Source organism: Mauremys reevesii, linkage group 21 (genome assembly GCF_016161935.1).
Source record: "Mauremys reevesii isolate NIE-2019 linkage group 21, ASM1616193v1, whole genome shotgun sequence".
NCBI lineage: Eukaryota > Metazoa > Chordata > Testudines > Geoemydidae > Mauremys > Mauremys reevesii.
The window spans coordinates 13,366,792-13,383,841 of NC_052643.1; the positions used below are offsets into that span (position 1 = coordinate 13,366,792).

Consider the following 17,050-nt stretch of genomic DNA (forward strand, 5'->3'; position numbering starts at 1 on the left):
CTAACACGGATCGCCTCTAAGGGCTGTGACAAAGGAAGTTACCGACCCCAGGGCACCTTCCCAGACAGCATAGGGAGAGGACTTAATGTCCCCTCTCAGTAGGAGCTGGTACATGAGGATTGCCTAGGGCAGAGTAACTGGTGATACTTGCTCTCACAGCATGTAGCATGAGTAACGTAACAGGAGTATGAAAAGTGCTTAGGTGTTATTTTAGGACTTGGGCCCAATTCTCAGCGGGTGTAAGTTGGCGCCGTTCCATTAGAATTTGGCCCTGTGCTTTGGTCTTGAATGACTTTGTACTTTGGAGAATTGTTTAACTGCCTTCTAGAATTTAGCAGTGGATTTTACCCTGCTCTAGGGTTCCATGTAAACATTCTGTTGCAAGCACATAATTCTCTATGGTTTTCTCTCGGACTCTTCTGTGCAAGTCCGATGGGCATCTCCTACCTGACCAGGCCTATACCTGCAAAGGGCAGGGCATGATAGGGCAGCCCACTCCTACCTCTCTTCTCGCCCGACTGAGTGATCTCTTGAATGGTACTTTCCCAGTCCTCCCCTCGGATCTGAACAGCAGGGAACGACTGTCTCATTTGCAGTTTAGATTTTTTCAGTAGAGAAGTTCAGTCCCCCGACGGTCCTTCTCATCTCCCCTTCCCGTTGCCCCCTCTGTGCCTGTCCCTTTCAGAGGCTCCTGGCCTTCCACTCAGGCCTGCGAAGCGCACCAGGCACCAAGAGGCGTCTCAGACCTCTTTGCCAAGCAGCATTCGATACAGCAATCAGTTTCCCAGCGTTACGCAGCCTTCCTGTTTGGTAATGTGTCACGCAGCCTCAGAGAGAATGGAAATCTTTAGCAGCTGGCAGCCTTCTCCACTTTGTAGACAAACACACAGTTAGTCAGCCACGAGCACTGCCCTTTTCATGTGGGGTTCAGATTGGGCTGTTTGATGCACTGTAGCTGACTGAGCCTAGAAAATGGCCGATAAGATGCTCAGTGGCAAAGCACTGTGTGTTCAAACACCTGGATTCCCTAAAGCCACATGTTTGAATCCTACCAGGGCTACCACATCCCTTTGTTACATTCCAAGGGAAATAAACACATAACCCTAGAAAGTTAAAAGTGTGTGGATCTGTCCAACGAGCCCTTCGAACCAAAGGATATTGAAGGTCTATGTAGCATTTCTGTCAGAGAAAGTACGTGACCCTGGTCAATTTTTCCCATCACAATATCATACCCTGTCCTGTGTGCTACATGGTAGCTTTCCCCCATCCTAGAAATGGTTGCATTCGTGCAGCTGTGTTTATCTAGCTGGATAAATGCTCTAGGAGGAAAGGTGCATTATGAATGTAACATTTTATTACAGAGACCTAAACACCAGGACATAGTGTGTGCGCTGCAACAAGTGTGAGCTGAGGGGCAGCCAGACTAGATCAGACCCGTGGTCCATCCAGCCCAATATCTTGCCTCCAACAGTGACCAGCACCGGGTGCTTCAGAGGCGGTGCAAGAAACTCCAGTGATTATTATTAAATAATATGTCCATAAACAACGGGTTTTTTTTTAACAGATACAGACTCAGCCCAGTGGAAACAAGCCACAGCAAAGCTCCAACCCAGGCGGGGTGCACTGGTTTGGCTACAAGAAGATCCCACTGAAATTTGACCCCGAACTTGAACTGAACCACTCTGCTGGAATATGGAAGAGTGTGGGTAACTTTGCTTGTTTTCCTGACTCTCTGCTCTTCCCAGGATTAGAAATCCAGAAATCCCAGCTCGTGCTGGTCCCAGTCCCTACCCAACCCAGAGGGAACGCTTTGGTGTAAGCCAGAGGGGAGTCAGAGAAGCTTGGATATATTCAGAGGACCACCTGAGCCAGTCATTTGGAGGTTTGCCTCTTGCTAACTCCAACCTGACCCCTGCAGAGATGAGTCGATGACCCTCTTCAGAAAGGAACACCCAAGTGTCAGGGCTGGCAGGGACATCACAAGGGCACCGTGAGAAGGAAGCATGGTCTAGTGGGTAAAGCATAAGACGAGGAGTGTTGCTAGAGGAGTTCCATATATTGGCTGTACCACTACTAGACCCTGAAATCTTCACCTCCTCCCTGTGCCTCCATTTCCCCATACGGGGACTCAGCAACCTGCATTTTACAAAGTGCTTTGAGATCCTCAGATGGGAGGGGCTAGAAAAAGGCACCATGATTAGCCCAGTTTCCAAACCTCCTGCCTGTCGCACGTTCCCCCCGCTCCAAGCTGAACACCAGCTACCAGCCCTCCAGCTGGTGTCCATCACGACTCCATAGACAATGCTGATCTCCAGCTGAGACTCTGGCTCGTCATCTCTGCCTGAGGAGAGCGGGAAAAGGAGCCTTTCCTCTTGTATCCCGTTGCCTCTGTGGGTCAGAGGAGCAAAATGAAACGGTTCTGAACCCACGGCCCTCTGCCCAGCTGCGTCATCAGAGAGCAGTGCCTGCAAGCCCTGTAGCTCAGCACAGAAAGCCTGGTGCGACTGCCGCCCTTCTGCATCTTGCAAGCTCGGGACCCACCCCACCCTGCTCCATTCTTTACTGCCTCCTGCTGATCAACCTTGGCCTTTTGGGCATCGACTGCAGATCCCTTCCCTCCCCCGTCCCCTGTTCTGCCTCCTGGGTCTGGCTTTGCAGAAGCTGCTGGCTGTGCCTTGCATGACTTCTCTGGATGGCTGTGGTTGCTGCTGTTATGAATCGGCTATTTCCTGTCTGAAAGGAGCCAAAATCCAGGCAGAAGCCACTGAGATCTGCAAAGGAAAACAGCTAAACTGGCGAGAAGAGGCGCAGCCTCTCTGGGGCTCAGGCTGAGAGAAGGGGAGAGGCAGAGGGGGGCCAAGGCGTTTCTGGAACATCCCTCTCCAAGCGGGTGTGGCTCACAGGCCCTTGCCCTGCTGCATGTCCCATCCCCCATCCCCGCCCCTAGGGCCCCACGCTGGTCTGGCCGGCCTTCCCAGCTGAGGCCAACCGGGGCCACTCCTGGGTTGGCCAGCCCATGGTGGTACCCAGGAAGGCCATGGAGATGAGGTAACTGCCTCAGCTGCTCTCCCTGGTACTTGTCAGGCTGGGCATGGAGGGGTGAGCTTGGGACCAGAAGCTAGATCCTCCATGGAAACCAGCTCAGCCAGCTTTTCCCAGGTCTCTCCTGTGCCCGCCCTTCTAGTGGCATTTGGGGTATTGATTCTCCAAACAAGCAGCGCGGCTCATTTGCTCAAAGTGGCACATTCCAGCTGCCCTGCTCTGACCACAGAGATGGCCAAAGAAAAGCAGCTTCACTCAGGGAAAAACCGCTTCTGCTTCATCATTTCGACCAACCAGCCACAGGCCTCTGACCACCCAGCGCCCACAGAGCAGATCAAGGCATGTTACAGGGCAGCATGGCAAGACTCTTTGAGCACTGGAGGAAGCGTTGGATCCGGGGCCACTCCTGGGTTGGCCAGCCCATGGTGGTACCCAGGAAGGCCATGGAGATGAGGTAACTGCCTCAGCTGCTCTCCCTGGTACTTGTCAGGCTGGGCATGGAGGGGTGAGCTTGGGACCAGAAGCTAGATCCTCCATGGAAACCAGCTCAGCCAGCTTTTCCCAGGTCTCTCCTGTGCCCGCCCTTCTAGTGGCATTTGGGGTATTGATTCTCCAAACAAGCAGCGCGGCTCATTTGCTCAAAGTGGCACATTCCAGCTGCCCTGCTCTGACCACAGAGATGGCCAAAGAAAAGCAGCTTCACTCAGGGAAAAACCGCTTCTGCTTCATCATTTCGACCAACCAGCCACAGGCCTCTGACCACCCAGCGCCCACAGAGCAGATCAAGGCATGTTACAGGGCAGCATGGCAAGACTCTTTGAGCACTGGAGGAAGCGTTGGATCTGGTTTAGGATTCATGCAGTTGCAGGTCCTGCCGGGGAAGCTGAGGACTAAGTCCACTCAGTCTTACTTCTTATCCAGCCAATCGCTCAGGCAAACAAGTGTGTTTACATTTATGGGCGATAATGCTTCTTATTTACAATGTCCCCAGAAAGTGAGAACAGACATTTGCATTGGCACTCTTGTGGCTGGCGTTGCCAGGTATTTACGTGCATATGCTAAACATTTGTATGCCTCTTCAGGCTCTAAAGTTTTACATTGTTTTGTTTTTGAGTGAAGTTATATATTAAAAAAACTACATTTGTAAGTTGCACTTTCATGATAAAGAGATTGCACTACGGCACTTGTATGAGGTGAGTTGAGAAATACTTTTTTACAGTGCAAATATTTGTAATCCAAAATAACAATATAAAGTGAGCACTGTACACTGAGTATTCTGTGCTGTGATTGAAATCAATATATTTGAAAATGTAGAAAAACATCCAAAAATATTTATAACACATTTCAATCGGTATTCTAGTATTGTTTAACAGTGCGATTAAAACTGCGATGAATCGCAACTATTTTTTTAATCTCATGGTTAATTGTGATTTTTAAAAATTGTTTGACAGCCCTCCTTTAAATCATTTTGTTTAAAACTTGCACCACATTTTATTAGTGCCAGAGCAATTATCTAGAGTGTTGACATGACCAAACACCACAGCCCAACTGACGATATAAAGAGACACGGCACACACCTATTTGCTATCTGAGAGAGCCATCACGATAAGGAAGGAGCGGCTTTCAGGCACAGCAGGAGTAGTTCCCACTGGACAGGAAGACACAAAATAACATAGCATGAGTCATTCACAAAGCCCCTGTCAATGATCCATGATCAAACTACCAATGATCCTTTTAGGTCTGTTCTAACATGGGATTGGATGACATCTCATCACAATCCTTGAGGGGGCCATTTAGGGAACTGGGGTAAAAATCCGTCTGGGGATTGGTCCTGCTTTGAGCAGGGGGTTGGACTAGATATCTCCTGAGGTCCCTTCCAACCCTGATAGTCTATGATTAATCTGCTCGGGGCTATCAAAAGCAAGGAAAAGATTCCTATTGAGGGGGAAGGATAGCTCAGTGGTTTGAGTATTGGCCTGCTAAACCCAGGGTTGTGAGCTCAATCCTTGAGGAGGCCACTTAGGGATCTGGGTCAAAATCAGTACTAGGGAAGGAAGGGGGCTGGACTCAATGACTTTTCAGAGTCCCTTCCAGCTCTATGAGATAGGTATATCTCCATATATATACAGCAGAGCTGGGGGTTTCCAGCACAAGGAGCACTACAGATGGGAAATGAAGTGTAATGGCAGGTGCATTGGCAAAGCAACATGGGTGCTGAAGGTCAGGAGGGAGACGCATCTGCAGAGCTGTACCTGGGAAGCCCAGGGCTGCCAGTCAGGATTAAGGTGCACTGATGCAATTCTTTGTAGCAGGAACTGCTCCCCTAACTCTTGTTATCCCATCAGTGTGCTACATTCATGAGGACTTGCATATCATCCACATGCACTCCCTTTTCTCAGGACAATTTGATTAGAAAACCCGCCTTTAGTGCTGTCTAGTGCTGACGGGCGAGAACAACGTAACACAATCCCGCGTAAGTCACTGGAGAGTGCATGTTTCCCAGGAGGTTTCATTTGGTTGCAAAGCTTCTCCCATTAAAATAAATCTTCCATCTGCAATGAATCCCGTAAGCGAGACTGAAATAATACAACACGCACTTGGTTCCGTGAACTAAGAGGACAAAACTGAAATCTAGCCGCAATGACAGGCTCGTCAAATGAAGCCTATCATTATCTCAGTGACCTAATGAGCAGTGGCATCTCTTCGGGACTCCATGTTACAATGTTTCTTCTGTACTGAAATTACAGAGCTAAACCCCCTGATTTGCCCTTTCCGAAGAGTTTATTCAAAATGAAAAGTCCAGGGTTCTGTGCAGAGGTTCCTCTGTGTATTCCTGTTCAACTGCAGAACCTGAACGCAGAGTCTCCAGCCTGACCCAGCTGCTGGCACAAATCGATGAGCCAGCTGGGTGAAGGTACCAGACTGCCTACTGTAACGGGCACACGTCAGCCTTTCTGGGTATTTATATGCAGAGTAAAATCATGGAAAATTATTAGCCAGGGATTTCATCTATTAATTCCCCCGTCACGCTCCAGTGACAAGCCTGTTGCTGGTGAAGAGAAAAGAGAGAGAGCCCTGGATCTAGTCAGTGGGGGAGCTGAGGTCAGATCAGCAAGAGGAAGGATGACCCAGCGGTTGGGGTGCCAGCCCAGGACACCTGGGTTCACGTCACCGTTCGAGCACAGACTTTGGACAAATCACTTAGGGGTGGATCCGCAAAGGCATTTGGGTACCTAAACCACAGATGGAGATGCCTTAATCACTGGACTAGAATCCCTCCCATTCCATCTGGCTGTTCAGGTATTGCTGGCCAGTTAGGTGTCCTCGCATGCACCTTTTGCCATTAAACCTCTTGGGGGTTCTGGGCTGCTGTAGCTCCAGTCACTTTAACATCTTGGGACGGCACTATATTTAAACACCCGTTTTCACTGGGCGGCCTTCAGACTTGGATTCCTGGAATTCATTTCAAAACCAGGACTAGAAGCCAGCTAGAAAAACAGAAGACTTGCCCAAGAAACCAACAGAGATTTTTTTCCAGACTTTAGTTTGAAGATTCTGTTTCCAAGATAAAAATGCAGGACTCAGGCTGACGGTGAATGAGTGGAGAGAGAATCCAGATGGATGGACTGATTTGTGGGCTTGAAAATCATCAAACAGGGGCAGATCCGCAGCTGGTATAAATCAGCTTGGCTCTATTGACTTTGCTGGAGCTAAGTCAATTTACACCAGAATTATGGTACCGTTTAAAACTTTCACAGTAGTGATGGACAAGATCTGCTGGATCACTGAATCCTATTGTAAGGGCCCCAGGTAATCGATTAATTTAGCTCTTCTATAATGGGTTTATCCACAGACCTCAAAGCACTTTACAAAGGCAGGAAGTATCCTTATCCTCATTTTACAGATGGGGGAAACTGAGGCACAGAGCGGGCCGTGACTTGCCCAAGGTCACCCAGCAAAGCAGTGGCAGAGCCAGGAATTGAATCAGGTCTCTTAAGTCCCAGTCCAGTGCTCTATCATTCTTCTGGACAAGCCTCTATTCGTGCTTTTAATTCTAAATGGAAGGGAAAGCAGTAAAAGGAACCAGTGTGCTTTGTGGGGTGGGGGCAGGAGTCTCTGGGACTTACAGCCTGGCATCACAAAATGCATAAGGGACCTCTATGCCGCAAGCCTGTGCTCCCTTTTGTCAAAGAGGAGCCCACCCTGGACAGCCACAGTAACACAGCCTAACCCGTCTGGGTCCCCTCCGCAGCTTAGCAAATCCCCCTGTTGGCCAAGTCTCACTGGTCAGAACTCCGATGTGAGGGCAGGGAACTGAAACCACCCACCACAAACTCTTGGCCCTGACGCCATTCGCGTTTGCAGTCAGAGCCGCCACGGCTGCCCCATTTGCCAGCCTGCTGGGATACGAACAGGAACCAATCAAAACCTGCCTTCTGCATCTCGGATCCGAACCGAACCTTACACTGGGGTCAAAACAGGAGCAGGATATAAACCAAGGCTTATTCTCATGAGATCTCCAGCCCAATTTTGCAAGCTCAAGAGGTCTGGAAAGTTTGGAGGAATGGCCAAACCTCTAGATTCTTAGCCAAACCGCCGACCCTTTTTTGAAGTTCACCCTCACTCCTTCCCAGGCCACACAGCGCAGACTGGCCTGGGGAAACATGGGAGATATGCTGGGCACAGCTTGGCGAATTATTGACTGTGGACAAGTTATCCAGTGATTGACGTCCCTTTTTCTGTCTGTTCACAGCCAGGCCAGGACTTCCATCCCGTTGTTCAGGGTCCTCAGGTATCCGACAAATCTTCAGTGCAGCCACACTTCAGCCCATGGGCTGCTCACGGCTGTTCAATGCAAGTATGCAATATTCAGGCTATGTGACTGGTCACCTAAGTCACATGTTATTGCGTCTACTCTCTAATTGGATGGCTGGGGCTTTTATAAGCTGAAGAAAGGCCTGAATAAATCGGTGGGGTTCGAATTCCCTCAGGGGAGGGGGAATTATAAGGAGAGGGTGCAGAAGATAAACAAGGATTCGGGAAGTGGAGGCTTGTAAATAATGCACTGGACTGGAACTAAGAAGATCTGAGTCGAATTCCTGGCTCTGCCACTGACTCCTTGTGTGACCCTGGGCAAATCACTTAGTCTCTCTGGGCGAGATTTTTAAAGGTATTCCCAGGAATGCTCATGGAAATGAATAAACAAAGCTGCAGACACAGTCAAATCAGATTAGAATTAGGGTCAGTGGCAGAGCCAGGAACAGAATCCAGTGCTCCTGAATCTCAGCCCAGTACCTTCTCCCCTGGACCGCGCTGCTTTTGTCTTATCAGAGAGGTTGGAACTAAGACCCTGCTTCTGGCGACTGCACTCATGTATGGGGGAGACTCGCAGTGCCACAGAGCTCCAGGGGAGTCAATGGGACTCCACACAGCTACGGGGCTCTGCTGGCACATGCACCAATGCATTTGTGGGATCAGGGCTTACACAGCTACGCAGGGGAGAAAGTGCCGCTGCCGATACACTCTGCCCCATGTGCAAAGGGAGCTGACTGCAAAAATCAGGGTAATATTCTCTCTCTCATTTCGTTCATCCCCAGCAATCTCAGGGCTCAGGCGTTACCCAGGACTATGGTGGGTAACGTGTGTTCAGACCGGAACGTGATGGTCAGGTTGACTGTCTCCCCATCAAAAGTTCTTTGACTCTCCCTGATCCCCTAAGCAAGGCAACACCTTGCCACGTGTTTCCCCTTTCCTGTGGGTCTCATTCAAAAAACACAGACCTCATTCCCTCCGCCAGCTCAAAGAGCCAGACCAGCACTAAGCATATAAATGTAAGACATGGGTGTTGAACTGAAAATGGTCCATCCGGTTACTCTGGGGCTGAGAAAAGGTGGAAATGTGACGTGAAAGTGGAAGCGAATGGGAGTTTGCCCTGAATAAAGACTTCAGGATTTGACTCTATGCACGGTCAGGAATCAGTTCAAAGGCAGCCAACAGACACATACTGGGGCAAGGGGAAATCTGGACCAGGGCACCCAAGTGCCTTCAGATCACTCGTGTCCATACAGAGAAACAACTGCATGGAATTCAGTGTGCCCAGCTCACGACGGGCTGGGTCACCCCCAGCAGGAGCTGTGGTTCTCAGGAGTCTCGGTATTTCAAACTTACACTTAGACCACTAAGCCGCCCCTTGGGCACATAACTCGCCCGTGTCCAACTCTGCAGATCACAGACAGCGCTAAGAACCAGGAGGAAATGACAGTGGAATCGAATCAGCCAGTTTGTTTGTCTTAGGCGTGCAAGACAAGCCAGCTTCCCAGGAGCCTGACATTCCACTCACTGTTACTCAGCCCTGTTTGTTAGTGATTTGAAAAAAAGCTCTTAAAGACAATCAGGGAAAGAGGGGACCCTGATGTGTATCAGAATAGGCAGACTCAGGTCCCGTCTACGCTCCTGGGGGACTCAGTCACAGGACAGCAGTGGTTACAAGTCAGCTAATTGTAAAATCTAGCTCTTATGGAGAGTTTTTCCTCAGTAGATCTCAAAGCACATTACGAAGGAGGTCAGTGTCATTTTATAGAGGGGGAAACTGAGGCATGGAGAGGCGAACTGACTTATCCAAGGGCACCCAGCAGGCCAGTCAGTGGCTGAGCTAGGGAAAAAATCCAGGTCCCCTGAGTCCCAGTCCAGGGCTCTATGCACTCGGCCACACTGCCTCCTTGGTCACACAAAATAGATGGGGCCATCTCAGGTGGTTGGCTGGTGCGGAAGTCCAAGGCGTAGCACAGATCAGGAGCCCAGTCAAGACACCATCGCAATGAACCCTCTTCTAGCAGTGACCCCCCCCCACCCTACAGCTAGAACCTCACGGTTGGAACCCCGAAACCGTGTGAATCTGCCTGAAGCCTATGATGGGAGACAGCTGTTTTAAGCAGGTTCCCCCAGCTGCAATAGCCAGCAGCACTGAGCCCTACAGTTCTGCTTGTCTTTATTTGGGGTGACGGGGTTCAGGGTGCGCACATCGACTGCCAAAGACTGCCGCTGACTTTGGATCAGGCCCGGCGTCCCTCTCCCTTCTCCTTGACCCTCCTTTCCATTCACCGGCGAGCAGGGACACCTCCAACAGCCGTTAAGGTTGCTCCTCCTCACTGGAGCGTCCCCTCATTTACCTTTGGAAATAACCACTGCTGAGAGCGTGAGTGAATTTGGTGCTGGTGGAGCGGGCTGAAGTCCCAGGCCTCTGCCTCTCCGTGGGCAGCAGCAAGCCTGTCTGCCACCGCGTAGCCCTCAGAGGCCACAGCCACGAGCGCTCCATGCTATTCCCGTGACTCACGGAAGCAGGCGGGACTCAAAGGTACTCAGGGAGTGGACCCCGTGCTGCAGAAAGGGCTCATTTTCAGAGTCACTTTTCTGACCATCAGCCTCGTGCTTGAAACCACATTGTCTAGCCCCTCTCCACATGAGAACCAGGCTCTGGTGAAACTGGCTTTTGAAGGGACTCCGTTCCCCACGCTAATTGCAGCCCATCAGCTGTGCCCGCCTGTAATGGAGGCAGCGGCATTGCAAGCCCAGCAGCTTATTTTGAGATCGCAAATGACGGAGAGGGAGCGAGAGGGCTGGGAAAATCAATAGCTTTGTCCTGAAAAGAGTGCTGGGAGGCTGCCTCCCAAGAGGTTTTATTATTTTCCAAGGCTTTCCAGACCACTTTATTTACAAGAAAAGAAAACATCGTTTGGGCTTAACGAAGGCTGCCCTCCAGAATGCAATACGAGCCTGTTGCTAAATTCAGAGGCGTAAACATGGAGCTGGGCCAGCTCTTCAGACCTGGGGCTGCTCTGAAAGGGCAACTTGTAGATCCACTCTGGGCCCGATCTCCAGAAGTGCTGAGCATCCCCAGTTCCAGCTGAACATAATGAGGAGCTGCTGCTGTTGACCACCCCTGGAAATTGGATGCTCCGTGTTTCTCTCTGCTTGGAAACCTACATCCCCCCCCACTTCTAATGATCACCGGGGGCACCTCTATTGAGCCTTCCATCTAGGGCGACCAGACAGCAAGTGTGAAAAATCGGGATGGGGGTGGGGGGGTAATAGGAGCCTGTATAAGAAAAAGACCCCAAAATTGGGACTGTCCCTATAAAAATCGGGACATCTGGTCACCCTACTTCCATCCCAGGGTCGCAATGCCCTACACAACACCCCGGCCAGGCAGCTCAGGACTATTATTCCCAATTTTAGAACTGAGGAAGCTGAGGCACAAACTGATTAAGTGACTTGCCAGAGGCCATAGAGGGAACCAGTGTTCCTGGCTCCTAGGCCCAGCTCCTCTAAGGTATTTAGGTGCCTAACTCTCATTGGACCCAATAGGAGTTAGGTACCTAAATACCTCTGAGGGGCTGAGCCACAGTATCTTACTCAAACCTTGTCTTAGTAGCTCCTGGATGTTACTGCGGTAGTTAGCAATGCACTAGTTCCCCTGAAAGGAGCACTGTCACGTGCAGCCTCGCAGCGCACTCCTGTGGGTCTGAGGATCTAGGGTTCCAGTAAGCTTCATTATAATCAGTTTCATTTGTGAAACCAGCCGGGGGTAATTTTACCCCTTCATTATCCACGAAGGCCCATTGAGAGCAGCCAGCCGTTAACCAAGAAATTAATAGTTGTCATAAGTCATCGTCGCCTCGGAAAAGTGCAGGTTCTGAAACCATGGCTGAAAACCACCTCTCCATCATTCCTAATCTTTGTTCCGCAGGTTGATTGCTCTCCAAATGGCCCTGGAGGACTCATGAAAGAGAGACGATGCCCTAGAAGATTGGTCTAGCAACATTAACTTCAAGAGCATGCGGGTCCGGGGAGATGGTTTGGATTTAGAGAAATACATATCTTGCCAATTTACAGAAAATGGGCTTTTTCAACCCAGGAAGAGTAGGGGGGCTTCTGACAGAACCACTGTAGGAAGGGGGGTGGTGACGATCAGTTATTTGCAGATGGGCTGCTTGAATACGGAGCTGGGAAGGAGAGGTGCAAAGCAGAGAGTTTGGTTTACTGTGCAGGGCAGCAAGCAACACATTCATCCAAGGCAAACTGAAATGGGAGAATGTTGCCTGGGGGATGAAAGAGACATAGTTGACATAGCAACTTCATCCCAAAGAGCTGTGCACAGCAACCACTGTCACGCGTTACTGAAATGCAGCCACTTCTGAGGTGGAACATAGCAGCTAGTGGACAGCATACAGAAACGCTGCACAACAGTTTAGAACAGGAAGTGAAGAAGAATCCCATATCCGAATAAAACTGCAGGGGAATTTAGGCAGGTGGAAATGGGAATCTGGCCAGGTATTCTTGCAAAAAGATACCAGGAAATCTTTAATACTCTGGAGTGGAGGCCCCTGACCAGCAGTCAGAGCTTACAGAATCACAAATCCCCTACCCCCAGTCGTTACAGAGCTGAGATTCTGCATTGCTGGAAATGGGGACATGAAAAAAGTGTACACAAAAAGGATACACGCTTTGAAAACCCAGCCTCGTGCATCAAACCTACTGCAGCTCTTGCACAGCAGCTTGCAGAACAGTGGAAAGGCCAGTAACTGTGATCACGGTGAGGGAAAAGCAAGAGTCACTCACTAAGTTCAAGTCAAAATTTATGAACACATCAGAGCTGATTTGGACTAAGATCCATACTGGACAATGCTCCTTAAATTCACATCAAGCAAACTACCTCCCCCGCCCCTTACTTTTTGTTTTAAGCGAGCGTCCCCCTTTCAATGCAGGGCAGAACTCTCCTCTTGGCTGCATACATCACATCCCAGCTCTGCACTGAGAATTTTATCCTGTGCTAAACTTCCCGCCAGGAAAACAAGAGCTAGGTTTGCCTGGAGTGGAGTGGCTCTGGGCCTGTTCTAAGCTTAAGGCAGGGATGCTTTATATTTCTCCTTGCTTTGTCCATCCCCTTGCCACTGCTCAGCATAGCACAGGCCCACAGAAGTGCTTCCCAAACAGTGAAGCGGGCGCTTTTCATCTCTTCCAACAGCCGCTCAGATCAGGGAGTCTGCTGAAAAAGCTCTTTAAAAGTTCCTGCTCCAAGATGGAGGAAGCCTGTCTCTGACACCAGCTGCAGCCAGCCCAGGACACCGCAAAGAGCAGGGAAATCAGCGAAAAACTGGCCACCCGTCTGCAAACCCCAGAGCCTCCTCATGGCAGGAGGTCGACAGCCACTCATTACATCTCCTGTCACTCATCCAAGCACATTTCCCCTCTTTTATTTCCCTGCTGTGGCTCATTAGCCCCTTATGGCCTGCTGGGGGGAAGCCCGCCCCCCCGTGACTAGCTGTCCGAAGTCTGTTTTCACCAGGCAAGATTTCAAAATGGCTGGTGAGCAAAGCTAAGCTAAACCAGTAGCAACTGGGGGTATTCTGGGGCAAAAATGAAAACGGGCGGAAGAGGGTAGGAGTTTCTCATTCTCCTCTTGCTTAGTCTGGTTTTACATCAGGAGGCAGTGCTGCCTAGTGGATAGAGACCCAGGGGTCCCTTTCCTGGCTCTGCCACTGGCTTGCTGGGTGACTCTGGGCAAGTCACTTCACCACTCTGTGCCTCAGTTTCCATCTCAGGTTTACTGATGATAGAGCTGGGGAGTAAGGACTTCAGTGGCATCTCCCTGGCTTTCCCAGTGTAACGGAGATCAGAGTCCAGCCCTATGTAATTGCCTGCCTCCTATCCCAGGGAATTCCAAGGCGGAACTAGGGGCTTTTACCTTCTCCTCTACTTTCCAGCTGGACAGGGATCACGCACGCGGTCCCAGCCTTCTCCAGGGCTCTTCCCCACCTGCTGGTTCTTCCTTTCCTAGTCCCTTTTCTCTTCCTTTTATTGACCTCATACCTGCTGATAGCTGCTCCCTGCAGCACAAGCTGAGGCTTTGCAGAAAGAAGCCAAAATGGAGGAACGGCCATTTATAGGAGCCCCACCCACAGACAGGTCTGTGCTAATTACTAGGAGGAGTCTGTGCCCTATAAATAGGGTTGCCAGAATCCATTTTTAATCATTTTGATGGATAACAGTTTATTTTTAAGCATTTTTTCTACTTGTATCAATTTACATTTTCACAGCTGTGCAGAATGATGGGTGCTACGCCTTTTTGTTTCATCTGTATCCATTTAAATGTTCACACTTGCGGGAAATTATGCGGGGATCGGACCATGAAGGGGTCAGTCAATAATTACAGAAGGGGCTGAGATTCAAAAAAAAGCTGAAGCTTTATAACTGTTAAAAGGCAGCTGCTCGACATCACATGCACATACAAAGTAAATAACCTGAACTCAAACTCTAAGACGTTCGCAAACAGCATTTTTCCTACTTTGCCTAGCCGCAAATTTTATCAATGGAAATATTTTTTCATAAGTCTGTGGGTGTCGTTGCCATTTAACGACACTGACCAGTAAAAAAGTCGTCCTTCCAAACCTACCTGCAAACAGCTCTGGGTCTGCAAACTGTTCCTCTTTGTTCGCCCTAGAAATGAAAGGACCAAGACACGGGGGGCAGCTCAGCTTGGATTTGGGGGGATTTTAAGTTTGGGTCTGAATTTTGCAGCTCACCCTATGGAGATGGAGAGACGCCGTAGGCCAGACAAAGCCCTCTTTGTGTGCTTTCTCTATGTAGACATGGTTCGCTGGCCTGTACTTTTTCATTCATCCTCCCTTGTGTTCTGCAACCCCGTTGTATAATAATGAAAACCACTCCCGCCCCGTGTGTTGGGCATTTGCCACCCTCTTCCTCTCCGGATCAGATGTGGACCCTGGCAGGAATCCTCCACAGATTCCTGGTGAGGAAACGTTTCCTGCTTTTCTGGAGGGCCCAGCAGCCCCCATCCCTTCCCCAAGGAATAGCTGCTGTTGTCAGAAAGTAGGAGATTTGGCTCTCCCTATGTTAGGACAAGCCAAGGAAGATTTCCTTACGCTTGGCAGGATGCTGGTAACAACCTAGGTCATGCCCTCCTCACACATAAGAAAGGTAAAACGGCTCAGACAATGGCAGTTCTGTGACGGCTGCACATTAAGCTACCTACATGAAGCAGGTTTGAGGTTGCACTGCAGTAACAACTTCCGGCCAGTAATTGGAACTAGGGGTGCTGGAACTAGGGGTGCTGGAACTCCTGGGGATGCTGCCGCCGCACTCCCTGGCTTGAAGTAGAAATGACACCATATATACGGTTTCCATCATCAGCATCCCCGCTATAAAAATTGTTCCAGCACCCCTGATTGGAACAGTACAGATGCCCTGAGGAGCCAAAGCTGGGCGGTCTGGTCTGGAGGGAAGGTTGCCATGATGACCTATCTCAAAGATTCTGCCCTCAGGACAATTCTGACCTGAATCCAGCTGGCTCTTTCCTAGCTGACCCGGCCCTGCAAAGCTAGCAGGAGTGAGAACACTTTGTCAGTTGAGGAAACGGATCTGACTCAAAGACACCCAGGGAGCAGAGCTGCTGAGTAAGACAGTGCCATTAACATGCAGTCACATTGCTGGCCATAACCTCACCTCAGGCCTCTTTTACTGTTCTTGCTTTTGGCACGCTTTTTCCCCAGTCGATAATTATTCTGCTTCAGATCAACCCCCCACTGGCTTGGGTCACAGTTCAGCTGTGAGGACTCTGCCAAGTTCTGCAAATCCTCTTCAAATAGAAAGTCTTAAATATTTCCGAAATCTTTATTTTTATGGAGCTTGCCATGTCCTCAGGGAGGGCTTTCCCTCGCAGCACCCTGCCTCTAGCAGCAATGTCACTCCAGGACTATTCACAGGACTTACTGAGCGCTCGATGCTATCGAGCTACTCCTAAATCCTCCCAAATCCTGTTCATATCGGTGAAAAGGCAGAGTGGGTTCAGGCCCACCAGAACTCACCCAGCACCACAGCTGGTCGAGCTCCCTTAAAGATTTTGTGATGAAAAATGGCTTTTCGAACGATAAAAAAAATCCCCCTGAATTTGTCGTATCATTTGAAATGTTCGGCTTTTCCATCAAAATAAAACAAGAGCTTTCACTGTGAATTGAAACCAAATTACTTCCAGTTTTTGCTTCTTTCTCCCGCCCCCGCCAGCTTCTCTCGCATCGAGAGGGGGAAAAGAAAGACAGGGAGAGCAGTGCTAAAAGCTCCCCAAAGAGAAAGATGGTTGGTTGATTGGTTTGAATAGCATCAAAACAAATGGTTTTTGTTTCAGAGCAAATGCACGTGAAATTTTTCATTGCATTTAGATGAAAAGTGGAAAAATTCTGCATGAAATTTTAAAAAGAAAAGAGGCCTTGTTTCTTTTGAATTTCATGTGGAAAATCCATGTCATTTTTGACCAGTCCTTCTCAGCGCATTGTAGGACTGGGCCTAACTCAGCAGCAGCAGCAGCATTTCAATACACAAAGTCCAGGGCAGGACTTTTTAACAAGATTCTTTTTCACAATCAGGTTTCATTATCTACGGTGCTGTTAGCATCATTGAAAGATCATTTGAGCCATTTCCTCCACTGACAGCAATCAGCACAATCACACTGGCTTACAGCAGCTCAGGACCATTTACTTTTAAAATATGTGGGGCCAGGACCTCCTCAACTCAATGCCCGTGAAGTTAATGGAAACGTGCCTATTTACACCAGCTAAAGATCTGGCCCATTGTTTTTAACCTGGCAGTGTCCCTGTTAGCTCACCAGTGTAAACGCACCCATCGTTTTTGCTCAGGAATTATTGGGCTGCGTTCCCCGTGGTTTTTAATAAATCCAATCAGCAGCTAGCTGACCGACAGCAGGGGAGCTCGGCGCTTCCCCCTCTGAAACGCAGGCATTGTTCACAAGCTGCTCGGAAAACTTCCAAGGCACAATGGAGGTGGGAATTAGATGGGGTAGAAAAGATCCCTGGCATGTGCCCCTTCATCTGAGATTGCCCTGGAGCCTTAATGATTCAAGCGAAGAGGACGGTGCCCAAAATACACACTAGGAACCAGGCCCCTGGCATCAGAGGCTAAGCACTGAGCACAGATG

The 17,050-nt window shown here is 49.5% G+C and overlaps 1 protein-coding gene across 3 annotated transcripts in view; it reads right to left on the bottom strand.

The window, feature by feature from the left end:
- Positions 1 to 13,924, bottom strand: part of MXRA8 (matrix remodeling associated 8) — a 47,443-nt gene extending 33,519 nt beyond the window's left edge. For 2 of the 3 annotated variants that reach the window (XM_039508685.1, XM_039508681.1), the window contains exons 1-2: positions 13,787 to 13,922; positions 4,620 to 4,690 (exon numbers count right to left, since the gene is read on the bottom strand). The gene's annotated coding sequence lies outside the window, so the exon portion shown is untranslated. Of the gene's footprint in view, positions 1 to 4,619; positions 4,691 to 13,786 lie in introns of all 3 variants that reach the window. The other variant, XM_039508682.1, reaches the window with a different exon arrangement.
- Positions 13,925 to 17,050: the final 3,126 nt, after the last annotated feature.